Genomic DNA, 26,178 nt, shown 5'->3' on the forward strand with positions numbered 1-26,178 from the left:
AGTCTTTAGTACATAATCTGAATTGCATATATTTTTCCTAGCATGTCATTTGTCTTTTGACTTTTTTAATGACATTTTTTGCCTTACACAATTGTCTAGTTTTAATAAATTAATGAATTAATCAATTTGGGTTTACTTAATCTTTGTAAAAGTATTTGTTAATACAAGATTATTTTAAAAAGAAGCTCCTTCTTTTTCATCCAGTATAATGATTTTATAGGTAAATTACTAATCCGTTTGGAATTTATTTAATATGAGACAGGGATCTAACTTGGGGTTTTTTCTTGATGGCTACTAAATGGTCCAAACTTCATTAATGAATAATCACCTTTCCCCCATAATTTGAAATGCCACTACCATCAGATATTAAATGCTTTTATAGACACTAGTGCTATGTTAAGACTATTATTTAGTTTAGGGATCTAGAAATTCCTCTGAGTCAATTCACCACAGTTGGTGTTAAATATGACCTACTGAACCCAAATAGATGTGTGGGGCAAGGAATACATAAAAAGGAGTATGCAGAAAACAGCCAAAATGCCTAGCTGGAATTAAGATAGCAAATGGGTGGGGGGGCCTGGGTGGCTCAGTTGGTCAAGCATCTCACTCTTGGTTTTACCTCAGGTCATGATCTCAGGTCACGATCTCGGTGGTGAGATGGAGCGAAGTGTGGGGGCTTGGGATCCTTTCCCTCTACCCCTCCCTCTCTCTCTCTGCCCCTTCCTCCTGCTCATGCCTGTATGCATGTGCATGCTCTCTCTCTCAAATAAATAAATAAATAAATCTTTTAAAAAAATAGATAGCAAATAGAAACAAAGAAAAGTTAAGATAAAAATATGAGGAAAAAGTAGAGAAGATTCCAAAACAAATGCTTTAACCTGTCTCATCTGTCTTCTGCTTACCTGTCTAGCCCAATGTTCCCCTTAACTCTACTTTCAGATTTCAGCTTACACATTATTTCCCCAGGTCTCTTTCTAACCCGGCTGAGACTGTGTCAGACATTGTCCTTGTGTATCTCTGCAGGATTCTGTACTTTAATATCTAGCAGTCTAGTTTCTTAATGCTTTCACCTCTGTTGGGGACATTCACCTTCACTCCCCAGTGTTTGTAGCTCTTAGTCCTGGTAACTAAATGTCTCTCCGTGTGTGTGTGTGTGTGTGTGTGTGTGTGTCTGTGTGTCTGTGTGTCTGTGTGTGTGTGTGAAGGAGGGGAAAGGGGGGAAATTGGGCCTAATCTTTTTTTTAAGATTTTATTTATTTATTCATGAGAGACAGAGACAGAGAGAGATAGAAAGAGGCAGAGATACAGGGAGAGGGAGAAGCAGGCTCCATGCAGGGAGGCTGACGTGGGACTTGACCCCAGGTCTCCAGGATCACGCCCTGGGCCGAAAACGATGCCAAACTGCTGGGCCACCAGGGCTGCCCTGGACCTAATCTTAATTAGGCGACTGGTGCTTCTTTTTTTCTTCTAATTTTTTTATTTGAGTATAGTAGACACAGTGTTTCATTAGTTTCAGGTGTACAACATAGTGATTCAACTTCTCAATATGTGATGCTATGCTCACAGTTGGTGCTTCTTATGAGAAAGACTCAACTTATTCCAGCACAGCCCTCACATTCCAGCTTCTGCACCCACTACTCGGTCAGAAACTCCCAAATACAGTTTTCCATTGGGCCCACATGTACGACTGTCAGCATAGCACCAGGTCCTAACAGTGGTTTCCATCTCACAGAGGAGCAGACTGGACCATAGTCTCCTTGGGCAGCCAGCTCATCTGAGTATCCTCAAGGTCAGCATTTGGCAAATTACAGTCCATGAGCCAAATCTTGCCCCTGCCTGGTTTTCTAAATAAAGGTTTATTAGAACATATGCATACTATGATAATAATAACTACACATATCAAATCCCTATTCTTAGAACTGATTATTTCACCCTTTTCCTTATATAGGCTCAATGTTCTTCAGAATCTTTATAGATTATAAAAATCACATAGAACTCTCTAAACTCTGAAAGGAAGACATCATGAGTATAAGAGATTACTCTGAGTTCTACAAATAAAATTATGTTTTTATTCAGCTTCCAATTGTCTCTGCTGATGAGAGAATGCAAAGTAGTAGATAATCAAAAGTCACTTATATGTGTTTGGGGACCTTGTTCTATGATGAGTTCACAGTAGTAAATTTTCCTTCCTAATTGCATTTTGCCTACAGTGGCACCAAAATGAGTTTGGATTGTCTGAGCATATGTTAACTGGGTGATAAAGACCATAATCATTGTACTGGACAGAAACAGAGCCATTTAAAAATGTTTTAAAATGTTACTTCATATAATCCTCAAAGCAGATAATACACAAAGCAGAGGGGTATCAACTGAGTATATGAAATGTTTTGTTCTACTGCATCATTACGATTTTTAATGTAGCACTTTAATATTTATTTTGTAATAATTTTTAAAAGTCTTACCTACTTTAGTTAATAGGACTTTCATTAACTGTAAAATTTTATACCACTTGAATAATTTCATGTTTCAATTACCATCTTCTTAAAAGAGCTCAAGTGATAGCTAAAGCATTATTCATTCTATTCATAAGTTAATGTTGTTTAAATTCTATTAGTGAAATATATTAAAAATTCTTTATGCGTTCTTCCACGCTTCATATTTTTAGCTATGCAGGGTTTAAAGGCCAAGGAGAGTATATGAATACTTTGAGCATTCTGAGAAAAAAATCTACCTAAACCAGATAAAGTAAACCACTTTTACAAGACTCTGGTACCCTTATAATGGTTGGTGGTTGTGGACATTGACATATTGTTTCTGAGGCCAGGTTTCCCATTTGTATAAAAATCCCTGAAATATTTAGCATTTGATTCAATTACACATTGAGGAGCTGTCTTAAGAAAATAATTAACACAGGGATCCCTGGGTGGCGCAGCGGTTTAGCGCCTGCCTTTGGCTCAGGGCGTGATCCTGGAGACCCAGGATCGAATCCCACGTTGGGCTCCTGGTGCATGGAGCCTGCTTCTCCCTCTGCCTATGTCTCTGCCTCTCTCTCTGTGTGTGACTATCATAAATAAATAAAAATTTAAAAAAAGAAAATAATTAACACACCAAAAAAAGTCGTTGCAGCACTATTTATTATAAGGGGGAAAAAATCTAAATTTCTAGCAATAATAACATATCTATAATTTCAGAAATCATGTTTCAAAGACTACTTCATGACTTGGCAAGAGACTACAAAATAGTTATCTTTAAGTGAAATGAAACGCACACACACAAAGGCAGAGAATCACCCCATATATCTATGGGAGGGGGCAGGAGCTGGATGGGGCAATACAAAAGAAAATTCGCTAGTGAGGAGCACCTGGGTGGCTCAATTGTTTAAGTGTCTGACTCTTGAGTTCAGCTCAGGTCATGATCTCAGGGATCATGGGATCAAGCCCCACATCAGGTTCCATGCTTGGTGTGGAGTCGGCTTGGGATTCTCTCTCTCCCTCTCCCTCCACCTCTCTGCCTGCTTACACTTTAAATTAATTAATTAATTAATTAAATCTTTAAAAAGAAGAAGAAAACTTGCCAGTGATTATTAAAATTGTGGGATGATGGATAATTTTTACTATTTATTTTCAACTTTTACCATCACAAATTTTTGTAATGCATTCATATAGCTTATAGCTTTTATAAGAGTTTTATTTCAATAACTAAAACTGGTTCCCAGGGCAGATAGATTAGGTAAACAACCCTCTTTAGAAAATGCTTTCTAGGGCAGCCCCGGTGGCTCAGCGGTTTAGCGCTGCCTTCAGCCCAGGGCATGATCCTGGAGACCCGCAATCAAATCCCTCATTGCGTTCCCTGCATTGGAGCCTGCTTCTCCCCCTGCCTGTATCTCTGCCTTTCCTTCTGTGTGTGTCTCTCATGGATAAATAAATAAGATATACTTTTTAAATGCTTTTTAAAGAGTCTGGAAGACTAAAGTTTATTTTATAGCTGCTGTTTCTCATTAGCCAAATAGTTGTCATTGTTACACTTCATAGCTTCATCTATGATGTATAAATTCTCTAGCAAGGTTGCATTCTTCCTTGGTGTTCAGTTAAAGGATTTACTTTCCTGGAGAAAAATATTGTGTTTCTCTCTCAAGTCTCTCCTATGCAACCAACCACCTTCTCATCCTAAATCCTTGGCTTAACACTCACAGTAGGTTCTAGGATCCTTGTCTGGAGGCAGGAAGATCTGTTAGGGGACTGCTGCACTAGTCTGCACAAGAAATGATAAATCTAAACCCAGGCAGTGTGTATGTGTCTGTGTGTGTGTGTGTGTGTGAGAGAGAGAGAGAGAGAAGAGAGAGAGAGAGAGAACAAAAGATTCTATTAGCCCACACAGCCCACATGCATCCTCTGACTAGGATGATCTTCCCTTCATTTTTGCTCAGCCAGACCCTCCCATCCTTCAAGTTTCCACTCAAATGCCTTCTCCATAAAATCCTTGTGCCCATAACCAAAAATCATTTCATCTCCTTTTTCATTCCTTGCCTTTTTTGTACATATGTATGATTTTCATTTTGAAACAATCCAACCTACAGAAAAAAATGCAGTTATAGTATAAAGAACTTTTCTTAAACCATTTGAGAGTAAGTTGCCAAACTGATAATGTTCATCACCCCTGAGTACTTTAGTATATATTTCCTACCAAAAAAAAAAGAAAACATTCTTTATATAACCACAGTACAACCATCAAAATAGGAAAATTGATATTGAAACATTAATACTATAATCCTCACTCAAGTAATGTTCTTTACAATAAAAAGATCCTGTTTGGAAGCAAGTGTTAAGCTTGATTACCATGTCTCTTTAATCTCATTCACTCTGGAACAGCATTTCAGTCTTAATTCTTATAACCTTGAGACTAGAAAACTATGGTCCAGTAGAACATGCACCAGCTTGGGTTTGTCTAGTGTTTCCTCATGACTTGAGCTAGGTTATGTATCTTTAATAAAAATACACAGAAGTTATGCTATTTTCCTATTAAGTAGTACATGACTGCAATTTGTTCTCTTATTGGTTATGTTTACATTGGTCACTTGATTATGATGATTTCTGCCGGTCTTCTCAACTCTGACGTTACTCTTTTCCCTTTGTAATTAATAATATTCTGTGGTGATGTACTTTGAGACTTTTATTCATTCATGTATTTTTATCAGTATGAACTCACTGTTATTTTTATTTGATGAACTATAATCCAATATTATCACTATTTATTTGAAGCTCACACTGATACAGAATGGACCAGTGGGAGACTGTTCAAAGTGGTTCTTGTGTCCTTTGACTCATCCTCATCATTCTTTGAGCATTTCCTTGTTTTGTGGTATAAGATGTTTCAAGCTTATTTGTACTTGCCTTGCCTCAGGCCTAGAATCATCCATTTCTACAAGGACTTCTGGCTCTTTTAACAATACTATTTAGAAGCCAAAGTCTCAGCCATAGGAGTTCTTACTGCTTTTGGAGTATCAATGCTCCCAGGACCACACAGTGGACAGAGATTAGGAATCTTGGAATACTTGTATGTGCACATACATACAAATCTACACACATTTACATCTATAGTTATTAAGACATCGGTCTATGTTAAAACTCAAGGTTTTCAGAATATAATTTAACCTTCTAACTTCACTTTTATTATAGCTTCTCCTTTTCCATATTTGCAATTCATTTTTCCAAAGGTAAGGAACCAGGCTTCCATAAACTTTAATATAATTACTTATTTAAACACTTGCCTTATATGTAACCAGTCTCTCTCTTAGAAACTACTATCTCCCTCACATAGAAGTACTCCTTACTTCACTCAGACCACAACCACACGTGGATGTTCTCCCGACCTGTTCAGTCACGAAATCCCATGCCAAGTTACTCTACATACTCTCTTCACTGTAAACCCTTTTCGACCTGTTCTATCTCTGACATCCTCATGCTGGGCCACTGGCCCCCATGTGAATGCCAACTTTTACCCTGTTTGGGCTCCGATACCCATTCCAGGCCATCCTATGTCTGTACCTCTCACTCCACCAGGCTGCCCCATACATGGGCATCCTCTTTACTCTGTTTACAAATAATAAAATTTTTAAGTTAAAGGAAAAGAGACACTGGTAGAACTTTTAGTCTAAGGACATTCTAATACCTCAAATTCCTTGGCCAAACTCTGACTTATTAGAATATGTGAAATGCACTCAAGGAATAGGAATTCCTCCTTTTATACCCACAAGGCCAGTCATCAATGTAATCATTGTTTAAAAGAGAAAGTGTATCAGTTTTTCGTTATTAAATATCACACACATGTGCCCACACACTCATACTCCTTCACTGTCACTCATTCCTTTGAAGATCAAAAACTGGCAAAAGAGAATAAAATTATTGTATTTTTAATGAAAAGCACTGCCTATTGCACTCTGTTGCTAGAAAGATTCTTCTGATATAACAAGAATAATGGCAAAAACAAAAGGGATACAAGAAAGATATTAAGGAAGACAGAAGGAGGGAGAAAGATGAGAAAACAAGAAAATAAAAAGGTGGGAACAAGGAAAGTAGGAAGAAGAGAGACAGAATGAGGAAATCAAGAGAGAGGCTAAATGGGAGACATGGGAAAAGGGAGTGGCAGGATGCCAGTCAGGAGAGTCTGATTTGCCCACCAAATCCCATGGCAAAGGGCTCTAACTCTGTAATCAGCCCCAAAAGAGTGTCACTATCAAATGAAAACACCAATCTACTCCAAGATTGCTGACATGTCATTGAGAAACAGTTGGTTCATACACTTCCCTAATACACAACTGAATGAAACTGACATCCAGAAGTTTAGTACAACCAGCTTCTGGATTTTATCTATATATTTGCTTCATGACACTTTTAAATTATTCCTACTTTGAGAGTCACTTTTGAAAACTATAAAAGTGGGGATCCCTGGGTGGCTCAGTGGTTTAACCCCTGCCTTCAGCTCAGGGCGTGATCCTGGAGTCCTGGGATCGAGTCCCATGTCGGGCTCCCTTCATGGAGCCTGCTTCTCCCTCTGCCTGTGTCTGTGTCTCTCATGAATAAATAAATAAATCTTTAAAAAAAATAAAACTATAAAAGTATCAACATCTGCAAATGGTGAGAAGGTTCTCAGTCAAAACTTCAATAAGGAAAAATACGGATAATATATGTATAAGTGGAACACCTGCAATGCTTGGCATCCCATCTGATTTTCCTGCTTTGATAAAGGAAGAAATTACATGTCCTGTAAATAATTATGTCAACGCTTCAGATTTAATTCCCTACTAACCATCAGAAAGATGTCTTGTCTAGTGTTGTGGTTCTTGTCAAAACCTATTAATATAAAGGAATATAAAGTTTTTCTCTATTACATATATGATTGCTGGATTTCTAAAAAGTATTCTTGAAACACAATATAACTTAAGGCAAAACTTTTAGAGGAAAGGAATACCCATTCTCAGAGTAACTCAATAGAGTTAATTCATGGTTTATGTTAATTGACAGGTATTTTTAGCTGAGGTAAATCTTTCTATATACTTCCTACAGGTGCCATTATAAAACTACTGGAAAGATCAATCAAGAACATTAGTTACCTTCCCAAAACCCATTTCTCCTTCTTTCTTCCTAATAGAGTCCTGATTTTGTTTGGCTAGCTCTGCCCTCCCTCCCACTCCAACCCAGTGACTGAGGGATAACAGACCTCACTGTCAAGTTGTTCCTGCTTCATTGAAAGTAGTCAACATATGACATTGGTTTGGCTCCTGTTGTAAGTAGAGAAGTCACATGGTCTACACTGGTCCAATTATATTTGGGTGAAAGGGTTTCCTCTTGTTTAGGATGTGAATAAGAATGTATGTTGCATCAGATAGTGCTGGTAAGGATTTTTTTTTTTTTTTTTTGGTAAGGATTTTATAGCCACACGAGGTCTAAATTCAACTACTGTCACACTGAGGATGACAGAGCAGAAATACAAGAAGAATATGGATTCTTGATTACTGAGTCAATCAACCTGACCAGAACTAATTCTACTTCTGGACTTTCTGTTATGTAAGATATTAAACTTTTTTACTATGTAATTTTTCCTTGAATTGGGATTTTTTTGCAGCCAAAAGCATCCTAGTTGATCAAACCAAGTCTAAGCTCCAATATGAAAGCCAGAATTGCAGGCAGATATCTATGCCAACCTTGTGGTACTGGGGAAAGTGCTTTTTATATGTTAGAGTCAAGAGTTATAAGGCTGTCTCAGTTTCCCTGCAGAAAGAAATCTGAAAATAATTGGAAGCACTGGAGACTTTTCGCACAGATTCCTTCTATTTAGACAACTTTAAAACTTAAATATGGATAAATGGATAAAGAAGATGTGGTTTATGTATACAATGGAATATTACTCAGCTATTAGAAATGACAAATACCCACCATTTGCTTCAACGTGGATGGAACTGGAGGGTATTATGCTGAGTGAAGTAAGCCAGTCGGAGAAGGATAAACATTATATGTTCTCATTCATTTGGGGAATATAAATAATAGTGAAAGGGAATATAAGGGAAGGGGGAAGAAATGTGTGGGAAATATCAGAAAGGGAGACAGAACGTAAAGACTGCTAACTCTGGGAAACGAACTAGGGGTGGTGGAAGGGGAGGAGGGTGGGGGGTGGGAGTGAATGGGTGACGGGCACTGGGGGTTATTCTGTATGTTAGTAAATTGAACACCAATAAAAAATAAATTAATTGTTATGAAAGAAAAAAAAAAAAACTTAAATATGGGGCAGCCCGGTGGCTCAGCGGTTTGGTGCTGCCTTTCAGCCCAAGGCCTGATCCTAGAGACCCCGGATCGAGTCCCATGTCGGGCTCCCTGCGTGGAGCCTGCTTATCCCTCTGCCTGTGTCTGTTCCCCTGCACGCACGTGTGTGTGTGTGTGTGTGTGTGTGTCTAATGAATAAATAAATAAAATCTTTTAAAAAATAAAATAAAACTTCAATATGGACTCATGGTCCTCTCTTTTCTGGCATAGAGGAAATCAATAATGCCAGTTTGGGAAAGGTAAACTTACTGATTTGAGGACAATGAAAATTATGCTATATAAATTCAACCCAAAAGAATCCTGGAAATTCTGATATTCTTTGACAACAACCTACCTTCGAGTCACAGTTTTTAAGCACTGGCTGCCATCAAAATTAAAATGTCAAAATCAACTTAGGACCCAAGATAACTTTCACGTTGCTATGACAACTTCTTTTTCAAGTTTACCATCAGATATCTTAATTTGCTCAGAGTTAATATTTACTTTGGGAGTTTTTGGGGTAGGGGTTGGTAGAAATTAGACTTATTTCAATTATCTTCAGAAAATCCCTATTAGAGCTTATGTGATCTTTGCCAATCACAGAACCAATTTCTAGTTTAGGGTGCCTGGGTGGCTCAGTTGGTTAAGCAGCTGGCTTCGGCTCAGGTCATGATCTCATAGGTCTTGGTATTGAGCCCCATGTCAGGCTGCCTGCTCAGCAGGGACAGCCTTTGTTTCTCCCCTCCCTGCTCATGCTCTCCCTCCTCTCTCAAATAAATAAATAAAATCTTTTAAAAAATCAATTTCCAGCTTAGTAAAATAAATCATATTCAAAAAAACAAAAAAAACAAAAAAAAATCATATTCAAATTTGTTATATATGTGTTTTATATACTGTTCTAGGGAGAAAAATTCTATTTTCATGTAATTCACAAAGGAGTCATGACTCAAAAAGTTAAAATTATTGCTGTAAACTGAGTAACAACTGTAGGTGGTCAGAGAAATTACCATGAAAAGGGAAAGGAGACAGAAAGAATAAAATAAGACATATTTTTAAAGTTTTGTCATGGTAAGTATAAGGGAGGAAAGATATAAGAAAAATGCCTGCTGGATATGGCAAGTAGTTCTGTATGTATTTGAATCTGTTACAGTTTGTTGTGGGAAACACAACAAATACATAGGAAGCCATTGGATCCTTTAAGATACTTAATGACAGTATATTGTATTGCATGTACAAATTAGATGTTTATCTGTCAGTCAAAGTCCTGGCAGGAAAGTAAGACACAATCAAAAAGGGTAATTGAAGATATTTAAACAAATGGAATACAGATTGCTCCTTGACTCACAATGGGGTTACATCCAGATAAACTCATCCTAAATTGGAAAATATCCTAAGTCAAAGATGCACTTAATATACCTAGCCTACCCAACATCAGAGCCTAGCTTAGCCTCCATTAAACAGGTTCAGAATACACGTTAGCCTACAGTTGGGGAAGATCATCTAACACAAAGCCTATTTTATAATAAAGTGTTGAATATATCATGTAATTGATTGAATGCTGTATTGAAAGTGAAAAACAGAATGGTTGTAAGTATATCAGTTGTTCCCCTCATGATTGCATGACTGGCTGGGAGCTATGGCTGCCACTGCTGCTGCCTAGCATCAGGAGAGAGGACTGGACCACATGCCACTAATCCAGAAAAGATTAAAATTCAAACATGAAAGTACAGTTCATTACTAAGTATCACTTTTGCACCATCATAAAGTTGAAAAATCATAAACCCAAACCATCATAAATCAGAGAACATCTATATTTACCCCAAAAGTGGACAAGATTAAGGGAAGCCGCAGTGCTGGTGAAGGAGTCTAGGACTGGCAACAGTAAAAGCTATTAGCACTCCTAATCTGGAACAGGAAAGGGGAGGGGGTTTTCTCAGAAGCTAAACTAGTGAGACAAGCTCACCTGACAGGAACTATGACCTTAGGTGAGGGATGCAGAAACTCCCAAACAGCAGCCCAACAGGAAAGAGGCTAGGAAAATAAACACTATTTTCAGTCTCTCCCCATCCTCCAACCTCCTTACCAAAGCCTCTCATTGACCAAATCTACACAAAAACTGAGCAAAGAGGAGCTGGATTATCTTGTCTGAAGAGGCCAGACCATGAGGTCCCAAATAGGGTCAAGGATGGAAAAGGAATCTGACAGAACCAACAGATACCACCCAACACTGACACTGCCTGAACAACCACAGAAGGAAGACTCATTAAAAGATGGAGACATTTGGTTCTGCAACAGCTTTGGCATACATTTTGGGCTAAGATGTATATTTTAGAATTCTTTCCATTTTGTTAATGTTAGTTTTTAGTCATTATCCTTCATGTTGACAACGTTTGACTAAAACAAATACGTATCTCATAATCATTAACTTTCTAACAGTAAATCCAACCCTTTTTCCCTCAGGCAAAAATACTCTTCTAATTCCATAAACCTGGCACTACTTTATCACTGTCAAAGAATGAAGTGTCTATGTAAACTTAAGACAATTTGCTTTGATTCCATGTCCAACCTATACTCTTTCACATTGGAATCATATTTCTCTTTTGAGTTGTTATGAACATAAATTGTGTGTGGAGTGTGTGTAGGTGTGTACGTATAGTTTACTGAGCCAATCAATGGAAAATCCATGTATACAAATGATCTCAAATGCCACCATCAGCTCATCGTGTCTGTGTCTTTTCAGGAACTGACTGAATAGGTTGTGTGATGCAATGAAAAGTGTTCTGGGCTTTAGGTCTGGAGGCACTGACTATGATCAGTCTTTTCATTAACCAGCTATAGGACTCTGGCAAGCCCCATCTTACAGCTTGCATGGAATACTTCAGTCTTCACAGGGGACAAATAGCCCTTTCCTTTGTTCTAGAACATTGAAGAAAATATTAAAGATATTAAGGAGAGTTTTTCAATAGAGCTGAATTACAAAGTACATATCTACTCTAGAGCATAAATTATCCTCTTGATTTCTCATAGCTTTGTGGAGTCATTACTTAAGCATGTAAATATTTACCTGTGAAATGGTAAACATAATTTTTGCAATTCAGGGAAATGTTAAGGTTCATGGGAAGCCATAATTGTTAGACTCAAAAAGTCATTGAGGATTTGCTGTATTTTAATGTAATCTGCTAGTGTCTTTATCTAATTTTAATTTAAAATAGCATATTTAGCATTCTCTATGTCAGTTTGAAAAAGGCCCTTTCAAACTAAAGCAATCAAGAAGCAGCAATACTGATGGTTCCTATTAGACATGAAATTAGGGACATGCATGAGAACCATAGAATTTTAAAGCTGGAAGTGACATCAGAGACTCTGTGCCTCAATTCCATTTATGGAAATAGAAGAGAAGCTGGTGAAGGGACTTGCCAGAGTGATAAAATAGTAGCATGCCTCTGCATGCTGAGCACCTCCACATGTCCCTCTAGCAACATCCACCAATCCCTCAGGAATGAGAACCAAGTAGGCTTGGCCTCAAATGTCAGTGTTCTCAAACTCTGTAACAAGGGCAATTGACACATGAATGTAGCATGTCTCTAAGCATTATAAAGCCCTCTCTCTTTCTTCTCTTATTAATTATAGACCACATTTTTTCATAAGTATCTACCTCCTCTTTCTTTCCTCCGTAATTACCCAATTGTCCCCACTCCAATTCCTTTTAGAACACATATGCCTTCTAATTGTGCTTTAGAAAATTCTCAGGATGCCTGGGTGGCTCAGTGGTTAAACGTCTGCCTTTGGCTCAGGGCATGATCCTGGAGTCCTGGGATCAAGTCCCACATCCGGGCTCCCTGCATGGAGCTTGCTTCTCCCTCTGCCTATGTCTCCGCCCCTCTGTGTGTGTGTGTCTCTCATGAATAAATAAATAAAATCTTTTAAAAAAAGAAAAAAAATCTTGACCTTTACTAGTCTTTGAGAAATAAAGAAAGTTTGGAGGCACTGCTCTAGACCACTCCACTTCTGTCTGAGACTAGATCTCCTGAAAACATTCTGAGATGAAGAAATTGTGTGCATAATGTTTGTTGCAGGTGCTTTCAGGAGACATACCTGTAAAGAAGTGAGGAAAGGACTGAGGGAAGGAGGACCCAGGGATGGGTCAGCCCTGGAGAGAGGTCTGGGATGAGCAGCACATAAATAAATAAAAATTTAAAAATAAAAAAAATCTTTAAAAGAATGCTCTACACCTTTTCAGACTGGTGGACCTAATTTGTGTCTTCAGTTTAATTATCTGTTTCTCTTCCAGACAAAGGATTTTTAAGGTGCTAAAGACCAGTCTGAAATCTAACTATGCAGAATTTAAAAGATCCTGAGCTTTCTCTCCTGGGGAAATAAATGAAATAAAGAAAGATTATGAAATATGAAAGTTCTAAAAATAATAGCCTGAAACTGGGTAATTTGAATAAAAGCCAGTCAAATCTTTATGGAATATAGCATATTACTGATTCATTATCAGATCACATAATTTAATTATATTCTACTTACCATGAAGTTTTCACACCCTAAACCTCCCAGTGTGAAGTCTATGTTATCTGATTAGAGAAAGTAGAAAAAGAAAGAAAGAGGCCATGCAAAAGAGAAGCTTAGTTAAGGACGGCAGGCTACATTGCAAATTCAGAAACATCTTTAATATGTCGAAGAAATGATGCAAATTTATCTTTTGTTTCCTTTAAATAAGCCAGGTTTGATTATCTTAAACTATTGAATAAATAGAATATTTTTCCCTTTCATCTTTTCTGGACTTGAGTCATTTACAATTTGTAACACAGAGAACGATTTTTCACATCTAATTTAACATGTAACTCTTTTTTTCGATTGAATTTAGCAAAAAAAAAAAAAATTACTTCCTAAGACATAATTAATTTCTACAACATGTTGACTTAAGAGCTGCTAATTTAGGAACATACACATTCTTATTGCTAGGTTCTTACAGTCATACTTTAAAGATATTCTTCCAAGATATGTATATACCTCAAGTTCTAGAATAAGGAGGTTTTAGTGACTGAAAGATCTTGAGGAAAATATAAAGCTCTTATTTAAAAGTATGAAGTCAAAAATATCAGTAGTAAAATCTATGCTGAAAACAATCATGTACTTTTCTCCTAATGGGAGATTGTAAAATAAATATGCAAATAATGCTGATAGGTTAAACTGATGAAATAAATAACTCAATAAACACCCTAAAGATTATATAATAAATATGCAAAAATACTGATAGTTTAATCTGATGAACTAAATTGATAACTCAATAAACCCTTAAGGTTTACATGTATGTATGTATTTAAAACATTTCCTATAAGTAACAGTGTCCTGGGAATTATATAAAATGTGCTTTTAAGTCTGTCTTTAAAGGAGGCATAAATAATATTTCATTTTAGGTAAATTATGCTAGGAACAAGAATATAAACTTGTGGAACATATAGTTTTTTATTTGTTTATTTGCCTCCTATCTCCAACAGTTGCAATAGTAACTGCCCAAAGTAGGTACTCATAACTATCTGCTGAATCAATAAATTAGGACAAGGTTAGTCGGGACCACAAGACAATAGTAAGAATAAGAAATGGTCCTGGCCATTCAATGAATATACTTTGCCTTAGAAAGAGAACTAGCAGATATTTAAAGCAAAAGGAGTTCAATCCAGGTTTGGGTTAACACTAAAACACTATTGACATCTATCCAAATTCTATTCACAATCTTGGGTTCTTACATAAATGTTCTGAATTCTTTTAAAATAGCACAACGGGCATAAGCCCAGAACCATGACAGCTTTGTTTCAACAGAGAGTTAAGAGACGGCCTGTTTATGAAATATCTTTACCATGAATTATTCATGGTGGGAAATCAACAAAATACTTACTAATTCAGCCATAATGCTTAACTGTGTTATTTGACCAAAAGATTGAAATGGTCTTGGAAAAGCCAGGAGAGAAATGAGAACTTGGCAAGAAATATGACCCCATGAAGTCACATAAAAACCCTAAATACTCCATTATCATCACTATTATATAATGTGCTTTATATTTTACAAAGCAAATTGGTACATATTATCTAGATTGATGATCATGACAACCTTGCGAATCAGGTACCAGTGCTGAATCATGTTGGAAGTTTGGGAGTGCTAATGCCAATCTTTTGCAATCTAACCAGTTGAAAATAATAATGATGATAATCATAATCATAATAATCATAGCTAGTACCTACATAGGACTTATTTAGGTGCCAAGTGTGACCTACATGCCTTTACATGTTAGCTTAGTTAGTCCTCCAAAAATCACAAGTCTCCAAATGGGAATCGAGGCATCTGCTTTATTCAAGTTGGTTGGCAAATTCACTTTCCACCTGGTTAAAAAAAAATGCATTTTTTGTCCCTCTCTCCTGCACTCAAGATAACCAGGGAATGATCATGCGGACTTTTCCACCAAGTGTCACGCTATAAAGCTGAAACAGAGAGAACTGAGGTGTAGCTAGAACCAGCTCATGTGGTCTGATGGTCTGTTTACTGACAGCCTGAGCATGTGAGCTCCAACCTCCCCTGCACCCAGGCAGGTCTGTGAGCTGAGGAAGGGGTAGGCTCAAATGCCAGACTTTCCCCAACCTCACACTCTCTCTTACGTTTTTTTGGTAGGTAGAACATTGTTGCTGAATATGCTGCTGCTCTCTCCTGGGAAGTAAAGCAGATATTCCCTCTGCCTCCATAGGAAACTGCAGGGAAGAAAATGAGTGTTCCAGTCCATCCTACCCTCCAGCAACAGACAAATTAGGGAAAGTGAGGACCATGTAGGCCTACTTTCTTCATCAAAGGCAAGGCATTGGCAAGTACCAAAGATAGGTCTTGAGTCCTAGGGTTCTGACTACAGAGTGCACATCATATTCACTCTATGCTGGAAACCTTGCACTCCGACTAATTTGATGAATGCTGAAAGGCAAACATTCTAGAAATCAAAACACTTGAATGTTCTTCTGAAAATGTTTTCATGACCTAACCAGATTCTCTTTTTCCCATAATTTCTTGTCAAATGTGCTGAAAACATATCATTCAAACCATTTCTTTCTGAGCCAAGTTAAGGGATGGAATAAACAACAAAAAAGACAAAAATTGTAATTATACTTCATCTCACAATAGCATATTTAAAGTTGGACTCCTTCTGAATTTGGGGTATTTCTATTACTCAACAGGTACTCATTATATTGTAGAACAGGATAAGACATCTTTTGTTCATAGACTTAGTTACCAGTTGTGCCGAAAGCGCTACTATTTTGCTTTACTGAGTATCAGATTCAGGAACAGATATTATATTATTCTAGTACTTCTATTTTTTGTCAGTATTCATTCAGCAGGTATCCCAATATGGAGCTTCTTGTTAGTTTACTTTCCACTAAATATAGACACATAATTAATAAGTGCTGGGCCATAAAGTGCTTACTTACTGCTTATTAACTAGCTCAAATTGCAGAACATGAATAAATTTGACTGTATTTTGTGAGAAACAACTCAGAGTCTTTAACTTCCTAGTGAGAATAGACTTACATCACCTTCCAGGCTGGATTTTATATTTTACATGGGTGTATTCTGTAACAACTACTGCTGTTATTTGTGCTGTTATAGAGAAGGGAAGAAACTTACATCACTTCCTTGCTATGATTCTTATAAACAATAAACAAGTGCATAAAGGGTCACAATTCTATTGGTTTTCTGATAAGAGCTTCAATTCATAAGCATAGTGATTGGAAGAATTTGTTTTCCTATAAGCAGAACTGGAATTGAAATTAGATTGAATCAAGACAATGGTCTTAAGACTTTTACTGCCGTTTGGAAGGATAATGATTTCTTTTTTATTTCTAGGATAATAAAAAATCTTAGCTTTTCAGATATCAATCTAGGCTAGTTGCTAGTGATCCATCACTAGTCAATAATAGCTCTCTTCTGCTGAGTCTAGACACCACCTATGAACTCCTCAGCCCAGCACCCCATTAGTCAGGACCCATGGGTTGGCGTTTATATGAGGTGAAACTATTTGCCTTTCCTATTACATTTGAAGTACCTCACATGTATCAGTTTAAGAAGAAAAAAATAAATATTATAATCCTATAATATTTACAGAGATATCAGTGCTCTTTCAAATTCTGATTAGTGCTGCTAATCCCTACAGACTCTTTCAACACTTTGCAGGAAAATAGTGAAATCTAATTAACTATATTCTAGAAGGACTTTTGCTGATAATAGCGTAGCAACTAAGTGGGTTCATCAAAGTAAAAAGAAACATAACAAAGCCCCCTATTGAGCATCTGAAAAATGGTATAACCAAGGAACTGATTTTTAATTTAATTTTAACTTAAATGGTCATCTGTGGCTGCCATATTGGATAGCCCAGGTATATAGAATCTTATTCTACCTACACAGTAACCTTGTGAAGTGGGTGATCTCACTAAAAAGAGAAGGAAGCTTGGAAATATTAAGTAACTTGCCAACATTATAAAACTGGAAAGTGACCCAATGTATACTTAAATCCAGTTCTCTGGGAATCCAAGTTCTCAGCTCTTTCTATGATACCACATCAAGTTCAAGGTAAGTATGAATCAAGAGGACAAACTCCCCAAACTAGTGATTGTACACAACCAACTAAAAGTTCACAATGGAAAATACACTACAAAGAACTGTCAAAATCTGAAATTTTATCCTACTTGTAAGCTAACAAATAAGCATGCCACAGTTTCGTGGAAGCCATCAGAAGACAAGAGATTCCTGAGTCAGAGTAAGGACTTTATTATAGCAGTAGCAATAGCCAGAGTATTAGCATTTTCTTGTACCAGTTTCCCAAGCCCAAACTCACATAGTGATGCAAAAGGGATCAAATGACTTGCACATTCAGTGAATGCATTACAGGTTGCAGACTAAGCTTAAAGAACCCAAATATTTCATAATGGGCAGTAAGCATCCTAATCATTACCCCAAAAAGAGGCATTATCTTTATCATACTAGACAATAAGCATGCCTCTCTTTCCTAATCTCTACCTTTCATGATTACTCTTTATGCAAATATCCTTAAAATAGTCTGGAACAAAGGCAATCCCAAGACTTGCATAAATGTGAGAGATCACACATCACTCATAACAAGTGACAAACTGGGAGAAAACCAGCAAAGAACAGAGGGAGATAACTAAGTATCAACATGAGAGTCAAAGTGTATAGATAAATGTGTATGTTTGATAGAAAGATCATGTGTCCAAAGTTATGAGCAGAAAATGTTGAAACAAGAAAATTAAAGTGAAAGTAAATTTGAAAAATAATAGTGCTACATAAATGTCAGGAAACTGGCATTTTATTAGGCATCAACAGGACATTTTTATATATATTTTCCCTGAAACTAGAGGTTACTTCACTCTTGGAACTGAATTGTAAATATATGCACATACTCTTCTTCCAACCACCATGAAATTGTAGCATAAAAATCATTGGATTTTAGATCTGAAAGATGCTCAGAAATAATGAAGCCCTAATTATACAAATAGGGAAACTGAGACCCACCGGAATAGAATGTCTTTTTCAGGACCACACAACCAACCATCATTAGATCTCAGATGCATTCAAGGAAGTCTCGGCTCTTGACCCCTCCATTTCATTACAACTCACTATCTCTTATTTCTCACCTTGAAGTGGATTGAGCTCCCCTCAAAAAAGGTACCTGCAAATGCCTTTGGAACTAATTGGAGCAGAGACAAGTGGAATGAGCTAGCAATGCCTCCCCAAGTGGAAGCCCGGTAGGAAGCCTTAGCTCTGCACTTAGCTTAAATCTTCATTCCCTTGGGTCTGCCACAAAGGCACGTTGCAGTGCAGAAGAGTCAAAAGAAAAAAATGTATGCACAGCATAGGAAGGAGCCCAGATCTTCTCTGAGAAGTTGAGTACTTCAGTGCTATCATTAAAGCTGGGTCAAAAAAAAGTCATTTCATTTTTTTTAAATATGCTAATATAACCTCGAGCACCAGCTCACTTAAATGACAGGCACTTCATAAAGTTCATTTTTATTATTCTCAGCTGAAAAGTAAATAACAATTCTACAGGTGTCCTTCATATTAAAAGGCTTTATTTGCTGGCAATAGAGACTCTCTATTGACTAAAACCTTATCTATACCTCACAGAGCAGATTGTTTTTCCCCCACACCTTTCAAAGAGGTGTAGCCAATCCATTCTACACAAAGGAAAACAATGTGATAAAAGAGATGATGCAACAACCGCCAACTGAAAGAGCTCTCGATAGCTAAACCTGGAACAATTTAAGCAAAAAAATAAATAGTGCAGTATTCGATTATAACCCAAAGAATAAAATAAATATTCATGAGTCCATATTGATAAACAAATAATGTAAATAAGCATCAACAGTGCTTTTTTAAAAAGATTTTATTTATTTATTTAACACAGAGAGAGAGGGAGCAGGCAGAGGGAGAGGGAGAAGCAGGCTCCCTACAGAGCAGGGAGCCTTATGCAGGACTCAATCCCAGGACCCTGGGATCATGACCTGAGCTGAAGGCAGATATTTAACCAACTGAGCCATCCAGGTGCCCACAACAGCACTTTTATAAAGGTAATTTTCCCAAACCTAGAGGCTACTGCTTCCTTGGGACTTAATCATAAATGTATAGATGTATAGTATAAATATAAATTATTGAATAAGTAAATAAGTGGTAGAGGAGAGACAAATCTTACAGAAGAATTCCAAATAATATATATACATATTCCCCCCTCCAGGAGGTGGAACTTAATTCCCTATCCTTGAAGATAGGCTATATTTAATGACTCACTTCCAAAAAATAGAGCAAGGAAAGGGAAAAATAGTCACTTTGCAGTGGAGAGTCCTGGCAAAAGCTGCCTCAACCAAGTGATGAAGGTTAACATCACCAGTAATATCACATGGATTTGATGTACTCTGATGTAAGGTAATGAGAAGGGCACTTCATTTTTTTTAATAATAAATTTATTTTTTATTGGTGTTCAATTTGCCAATATACAGAATAACACCCAGTGCTCATCCCGTCAAGTGCCCCCCTCAGTGCCCACCACCCAGTCACCTCCACCCCCCGCCCTCCTCCCCTTCCACCACCCCCAGTTAGTTTCCCAGAGTTAGGAGTCTCTCATGTTCTGTCTCCCCTTCTGACATTTCCCACCCATTTCTTCTCCCCTCCCCTCCACTTCCCTTTCACTATTATCTATATTCAAGAAGGGCACTTCAACTCCATGGTATTCTTTCCAAGTGCCATAACCTCAGAAAAATCATGAGAAGAATATCAGACAAACTAAGATGAGGAGACATTCTACAGAATACTTGGCCAGTACTCCCCAAGACCATTGAGATCATGAAAAACAAGCACAGTGAGAAATTTTCACAGAGCAGAGGAGACTGGGAAAATATGACTAACTACAGTGTGGCATCCTACAATGAAACTGATGGAAGGTATTAATGGAAAAAATGGCTAAGTCCAAATAAGGTCTGGAGTTTAGTTAATAGTGATGAATAATATTGCTTTCTTAGTTTTGATAAATGTGCTCCATAATGTAAGATGTTAATAATGGGGGGACACCTGGGTGGCTCAGCAGTTGAGCATCTGTCTTTGGCTCAGGGTGTGATCCCAGGGTTCTGGGATCGAGTCCTGCATCGGGCTCCCTGTGAGGAGCTGCTTCTCCCTCTGCCTATGTCTCTGCCTCTCTCATGAATAAATAAATAAAAATCGTTTAAAAAAAAAGTTGCTAACAATGGGTAAAACTGGGTGATGGGCATTCTCTCTGTGCTATCTTCGCAACTTCTCTATAAATTTAAAATTATAACAAAACAAAAACTTTATTTTAAAAAATAGATGATACAAATTTATCTCGCTGTATGCTCCTGCCTGGGGCATGACAGAGTTTGATAGCTAGCGCATTGCCTATTCCCAGAAGCACAGTTAAAGAAGGCTTGGGGAAGCTAACTGAGTTCAAAAGCCAGGAGTAACAAGAGCACACTGTACAATAAGAGGAAAAGCAATGTTTGTTCTTCACTGAATGACCTGAGTATTATTTGTGTAGTGATCTGAGAAGCAGAATATATTCTGAACATGACAAAAATTGAGGCTCTCCTTTATAGGTCAGCAAAAGTAATAAGGTAAAAGCCCAAACCAATTAACCAGATTTCGAAGAAACATAAGTGTGCTGACTATCCAATAGAGTCTGTTTAATGGTGTAAAAGACTCAAATTAAAAACATAAGTTTTAGACAAACCCTTCAAATTTGAAAAATTCTCTAAATTCTCTTTTATGTTATCTAGGATTTTATAATGTCTGACATTTATATTATCGTTTCTAAAGTAGTAAAACCATTTTGCCAATAAATCGTATCTCCTTCTTGCCAACCAGTCCTCTAAATTACATCCTTTTCTAGCTCTCTGCTTTCAATCCTGAAGGTTTCAGCCCTAATCCAGACTCTCCAACCTTCGTCACCCCTTCCAAATCCCAACTAAATCCCATCTCTTGCTTTTGACACCTTGTTGGATTTGTCTTCTAAATAATAATCCCTTCAAAATGACTGTAAATACATGAATGGACATCTAGACTCTTTCCATATTTTGGCTATTCTGGGCATTGATGCAATTAACATTGGGGTCCAACAATAAATGAATAAATAAGATGTGATGTATATATACAATGGAATATTATTCAGGTATAAAAAATGAAATCTTACATTTGCAACGACATGGATAGAACTAGAGGGTATGACACTTAGCGAAATAAGTCAATCAGAAAGATAATTATCATATGATTTCATCCATATGTGGAATTTAAGAAACAAAACAGATGAACATAGAGGAAAGGAGGCAAAAATAAAATAAGATAAAAACAGAGAGGGAGGCAAACTATAAGAGACTCCTAACTATAGAAGACAAACTGAAGGTAGCTAAAGGAGAGCTGGGTGGAAGGATGAGGTAACTGCGTGATGGGCTTTAAGAGGGGCACATGATGTAAAGAGCACTGGGTATTATATGAAACCAAGGAATCACTAAACTCTACCTCTGAAACTAATAATACACTATATGTTCACTGATTTTAAATATTAAAAATGACTGAATGAAGGAAGTGACTTAATGGGTTAAAAAAGGCATAAGTCTGCTTTCCACATCAACTTTATGTAGATGGGGAAAACTACCTTGCTCTTTTTCTCTTCATCTTTGGATAGAAACATATAATTGTGTTTCCAAAAGATGCAAGAAAGGCATGAGCATAACTTATAATACATGTGGTATGAATTTCCTTAAAAACAGACCCTAAAGTCAAATTCAACTATGAATGTTTAAAAAGGAACTATGTGAGGGAGATTGACTAAAGAATAATATTTTGATCAATATATATAAGACTTACATTTTGTTTCATCACTTTTATTGCTGAAGAATACATTTTATTTATTTTTAAATATTTATTTCAGAGAGAAAGAGAAAGAGAGAGAGCATGCACAAGCTGGGGGAGGGGCATAAGGAGAGGTAGACAAGCAGAATCCCTTCTGAGCAGAGAGTCTGATGCGGGGTCTCCATCCCAAGACCCTGAGATCAAAAGTCTGACACTCAACTGACCGAGTTACCCAGACATCCCAGCTGAAGAATATATTTTAAAGGGCTGGATTAAATATTCAAGGACACAAACACAGTAAATACCTCTTAGTTCAATATGAAGATAACAAATCCATTAGTCTATCTACATATGAGCATGCTCAGCAAACAATAGACTGAACAAATGTTTATTGAGTACCTCTTAGGTGTCAGGAAATGTGCCAGCACTTTGCCAAATGCTATCTCATTTCATTTTTTCTATAAATATGTAAAGTCGATATAATTATCCTCACTTTTCAAAATGTAAAACCAAGCATCCAAAAATTAAATCACCCAAGGATGTGTTACTTAAGGTAAATAATTAGTTCCTTTAACTGATAAACCCCAAAACATCAGTGGCTTAACACAATAAAATGCTGTTTCTCATTCGTATCACCATCTAATGCAAGTCAAAAAGGGAAAGGAATTAAAAAAAAAAAAAAAGGGAAAGGAATATATTTTGCCCCACCTGATCATTCAGAGACCTCCTGCCTCCCAGGATATTTCCCCCATCCACTGGTGGATGGAGATTGAGAGCAAGTATAGTACACTGAAAGCATTGGTAAAGGTATAGGAAATTTGAACAATACTGTCAAGCAAGTTACATGGAACAATCATAGAATGTACATTCTCTTTAAACATACATATAACATCACCAATATAGACTACAAATGGAGCCACAAAACAAGTCTTAATACATTTCAAATGAAATCATACAGACTCTGTTTGTGAGCCTGAGTATGATGAAATTAAAAGTCATTTTTAAAAGAATACATGAAATCGTTAAATATTTTTGTAGTTAAGAAATGCACTCTTAGGGTAGCCTGGGTGGCTCAGCGGTTTAGCGCCACCTTCGGCCCAGGGCCTGATCCTGGAGACCCGAGATCAAATCCCACATCGGGCTCCCTGCATGGAGCCTGCTTCTCCCTCTGCCTGTGTCTCTGCCTCTCTCTGCGTGTGTGTGTCTCTCATGAATAAATAAATAAAATCTTAAAAAAAAAAAAAAGAAAAGAAATGCACTCCTAAATGTTGCATAAATCAACTAAGAGGGATCCCTGGGTGGCACAGAGGTTTGGCGCCTGCCTTTGGCCCAGGGCATGATCCTGGAGACCCGGGATCGAATCCCACGTTGGGCTCCCGGTGCATGGAGCCTGCTTCTCCCTCTGCCTATGTCTCTGCCTCTCTCTCTCTCCCTCTCTCTCTCTCTCTCTCTCTGTGACTATCATGAATTAAAAAAATAAAAATTTTAAAAATTAAAAAAAAAATCAACTAAGAAAGCATGAAGGGGGCAGCCCCGGTGGCACAGTGGTTTAGCGCCGCCTGTAGCCCGGGGTGTGATCCTGGAGACACAGGATCGAGTCCCACATGGGGCTTCCTGCGTGGAGCCTGCTTCTCCCTCTGCCTGTGTCTCTGCCTTTCTCTTCGCTCTCTCTGAATAAATAAATAAATAAATCTAAAAAAAGAAAGAAAGAAGAAGAAAGAAGAAAGAAAGAAAGAAAGAAAGAAAGAAAGAAAGAAAGAAGAAAGAAAGAAAGAAAGAAAGAAAGAAAGAAAGAAAGAAAGAAGAAAGAAAGAAAGAAAGAAAGAAAAGAAAGAAAGAAACCATGAAGGAATCAGAAAATATTTCTGACTGAAAAATAATGAAAATACAAATACTAGAATTTGTAGGATGCAGCTAAAATAGTGCTAATAGCAAAGTTTATAATTCTAAATGCTTATGTTGGTGGTGAAAAGTTTTCAATCAACTATCTTAGCTTCTACATTAAGAGACTAGAAAAGAAGAGTGAGTTAAGCCCAAGTAAGTAAAGGAAGGAAATAATAAATATAAAGGCTGAAAGTATTTAAATAAAGAATAGGTAATATAGGAAATCAAGTCATTCAGAAACTGGTTCTTTGTAAAGATTAATAAAATTTAAAAATACTTACCTAGACTGATCAAGAGGAAAAAAATAAAATTATCAGTATCAAGAATGAGTGTAACATAGATATTATAGACATTTAAAATATATGAAAGGAATATTATAACTAATTGTATGACTGAATTTGACAACTTGATAAATGGACAAATTCCTTAAAGGACATAAATTACCAAAAGTAAACAAGAAAAAAAAATAGAAGTCCTAAAAAGCCCAACATATAGTGTTTTGGTGTTGTTGTTGATGATGGGTTTTTATTTATTTAAGGATAGTAAAGAAATTGAATTTATAGTTAAAAATCTCCCCACAAGGGATATCTAGGTGGTGCAGTTGTTTAAGCATCTGACTCTTCTTGGTTGAAGCTCAAGTTGTGATCTCAGGGTCATGAAATCAGCCTGCATTGGGCTCTGCACTCAGTGCAGAGTCTGCTTAAGACTCTGTCTCCCTTTCCCTCTACCTCTATCCCTGTCCTGTCTCACTCCATGCCTCTGCTCTTACTCTCTCTTTCTCTTTCATAAATAAATAAATAAATAAATAAATAAATAAATAAATAAATAATAATCTATCTTAGAAAAGACCTCCCCATGAGGAAAATTTGAGTTCCAAAGGGATCTGCAGGTACATTCCATCAAATATTTGCAAAAGAAATTATATTGATATTTCTCAAACCCCTTCAGAAAATTTTTATTTTTTTAGAAAATTTTTAAACTCATTTTTTAAAGCCAGCATAGTCTTGATTCTAAAACTTGCAAATCAATACAAGACATTTTCAGACAAATATCTCTCCCAAACAAAAATGCAAAACTCCTTAACAAAACATTAGCAAATCAAACTCAGCAATATGTATTTAAAAAAAACATCATAACTAACTGAAGCTTTTCCAAAACCGCAAGATGGGTTTAATATCCAAAAATGAATTACTAAAAAAAAAAATGAATTACTGTGATTCACCACATTAACAGAATAAAGAAAAGATATCATAAAACTATCTCAGTAAACATTTTATAACATTAAATACCCATTTATTATAAAAACTATCAGAGACTATAGGAATTGAAGAAAATTTCCTCTAATAAATGAGATCTGAGAAAAACTTATAGCTAATGTATTAATGGTGAATGATGACCATTTCCTCCATCTGATATTGGGAAGAAGATAAGAATGTCTGCTCTCACCACTTCTATTCAGCATTTTACTATAGTTGTAGTCAGAATGACATGACAAGACAAAGAAATAAAAGCAATTAAGTTGGAAAAGAATTAAAACTATCTCTTTTTGCAAATGAAATTATTGTTTTCACAGAAAAATCATAAGAATCTACAAAATATCTACTAGGATTGGTAAGTCCTTAGCAAGATCACAGATTCAAAACCAATATCCAAAAATACATTTTATTTCTCTAAACAAGCAATAAAAATGGAAATTGAAATACAAATACAATTTACAAAAATATTAGAATACATATGGATATTCCTCTTTCTGCTACTTCATTATTAGTTTACAGAAACACTACCAATTTATGCACCCCTATGTTTATTAACATCATTATTTATAATAGCTAAGATCTAGAAGCAGCCCAAGTATCCACTGGTATCCACTGGTTTTATGAACACATAAAAAAGATGTAGTATAGATATAGATACACATACACAAGCACACACATAATGGAATATTACACAGTCACAAAAAAGACTGAGGTTTTTGTTTGTTTGGCCATTTTTGCCATTTGTGACAACATGCATAAACCTAAAGGGTATTGTGCTAAGTAAAATAAGTCAGACTGAGAAAGACAAACCCCATATGATTTCACTCATACA

The 26,178-nt window shown here is 36.6% G+C and overlaps 1 protein-coding gene across 5 annotated transcripts in view; it reads left to right on the forward strand.

Moving 5' to 3' along the window:
- HTR1E (5-hydroxytryptamine receptor 1E) overlaps window positions 1–26,178 on the forward strand; it is a 95,546-nt gene that overhangs the window by 59,112 nt on the left and 10,256 nt on the right. For 2 of the 5 annotated variants that reach the window (XM_049092335.1, XM_049092337.1), the window contains exons 3-4: window positions 7,648–7,782; window positions 7,922–8,063. The exons of 2 other annotated variants lie outside the window; for them this stretch is intronic. The gene's annotated coding sequence lies outside the window, so the exon portion shown is untranslated. Of the gene's footprint in view, window positions 1–5,712; window positions 7,783–7,921; window positions 8,064–26,178 lie in introns of those variants that run through there. One more of the 5 variants, XM_025444741.3, reaches the window with a different exon arrangement.

The sequence above is a fragment of the Canis lupus genome, chromosome 12 (genome assembly GCF_003254725.2).
Source record: "Canis lupus dingo isolate Sandy chromosome 12, ASM325472v2, whole genome shotgun sequence".
Lineage (NCBI taxonomy): Eukaryota > Metazoa > Chordata > Mammalia > Carnivora > Canidae > Canis > Canis lupus.